Below are 1931 nucleotides of genomic sequence, written 5' to 3' on the forward strand. Positions count from 1 at the left end.
CACGAGCTGTGAGATCATGACCTGAGCTGAAGTCAGATGCTTAACCAACAGAGCCACCTAGGTGCACCTCTCACACTCTAAAAAACTGAAGAGGAGGGAACACTCTCAAACTAGCTTACGAGGCCAGGATTACCCTGATACAAAATCTGATGAGGACACTACTAAAAAGGACAACTACAAGCCAATATCCCTTATGTAAATAAATGCAAGATTACCAACTTCAGCAAACTGAATTCAACAGCACATTTAAAGAATTATATGCCATGATTACGTAGGTTTTATCACTGGGGTAGAAGGATGGTTTCACAGACACAAATCAATAAATGTGACACAGCACATCAATAGAATGAAAGATTAAAACTATATGATCATCTCAATTAGATGTAGAAAAGCAGGCAACAAAATACTACATCCTTTCATGATAAAAACAAAACTGTCAAACACAGTTCTAAATATGTTTATGTGTTTTAACAAATGAGGCACACGGTTTTTCTTTTTCTGATTCTTGAAGAAGCAACTCATCCTGGCATTTTAAGCTATCAAGGATTTGGCTGTTCCTTCGCTGCGTCCTCCGCCCGGCCACGGTGCAGGCCTCCTACGTGGACAAGTCCGCCGACGACCCGAGGCTGCCCCACCGCAGCGAGCCCTGCAGCCTGGTTCGCCTGGAGCACCTGCGCCTGCTCGGGGTTCTTTACTGGAAGCTTGATGCTGACAAATACGAGAATGATCGGGAGTTAGAAAAAGATCCGAAAACAGGGAAACTATTCCTGGGTGGACACAATAACCATATGCAAGGATAAACTACCAAATTATGAAGAAAAGATCAAGATGTTGTAGGAGAAGCACCGGCACCTGGACGACGAGATCCGCTACAACTTGGCACCGGCTACTTCGATGTGACAGAGAGGACAAGTGGACCCGCATCTTCATGGAAAAAGGAGACATGATCACCCTTCCCGCGGGGATCTATCACGGTTCACTCTGGATGAAAACAGCTACATGAAAGCCTTGCGGCTGTTTGTGAGAGAACCGGTGTGGCCGGCCATACAACCGGCCGGCCGACCATTTCTAGGCTCCGGGGCAGCACATGGAATTTTTGGCACAGACAGGGTAGCGGTGCCCTGGGGCCTCGCTCACCCTTCGCCCTTGGGAATGTCCTGAACGTGATCCCGGCAGAGAACTTGTCGTAGACCGGGGGCCACGAGAGCTTTCCTCTGCCAGGTTATTTGATCCAAGGGTGTTCTGATGAAAGGAGCTTTTTAAACGAGTGATTTTTACATGTTAGCAGCTCTGGGAATGTGGACAGATCACATTTTACCTAATTCGAGATCCGCGGCCAGCAGCCATGCGTCAGCGCGCACGTTCGATTTTAACGCAAACGAGAGCATCTGCCAAACGTGCTTGCGGAGCTGCTCAGCCCAGACCTGGTGCTTGGACGGTGAGCAGATGTCGGTCGATGCCACGCCTGCCTTGTAAGCAGGTGTCACAGCGGATGACAGACTGGCCAGCTAGAGGACGTTTTTCTCCCAGAACTGGGTGGAGACCGGTCGGGGGTCAAGCTCTCACATTAGTGGGGGACACTCGGGGTTCCTTGTGTACTTTCTTGTTGGAAACAAAGTAGTTGCCTTAACTGTGTACTCTGGGCTTGGAGTCCTTATTCAGGAACATATTGGTCAGTAAAACCACCGTTCAGATACAAAAAGAAAAAAAAAAGCTATCAAGGGTTCTAACCTCATCACAGCATCAACCAGAGACAGCGGTGATGCAATAATGCAGTGAGGACAGGATCAGGGGACAAAGTGTTACTCTAGATGCAGGGCTTTGACCCATAGTGTCTCATCCAGGGCCAGAGATGCCTCTGCCCTCACTCTCCGCAGCCATACCTTTTCCCATCCCTCTTTGCGATTGGCTCCCTTCTTTTAACCCTTGGA

General features: G+C 48.6%; 1 pseudogene; it reads left to right on the forward strand.

Moving 5' to 3' along the window:
* The first annotated feature begins 511 nt into the window (after positions 1–511).
* LOC121026632 (1,2-dihydroxy-3-keto-5-methylthiopentene dioxygenase-like) lies at positions 512–1696 on the forward strand (annotated as a pseudogene).
* Positions 1697–1931: the final 235 nt, after the last annotated feature.

This window comes from Herpailurus yagouaroundi, unplaced genomic scaffold (assembly GCF_014898765.1).
Source record: "Herpailurus yagouaroundi ecotype Mexico unplaced genomic scaffold, PumYag 149853, whole genome shotgun sequence".
In the NCBI taxonomy this organism is placed as follows: domain Eukaryota; kingdom Metazoa; phylum Chordata; class Mammalia; order Carnivora; family Felidae; genus Herpailurus; species Herpailurus yagouaroundi.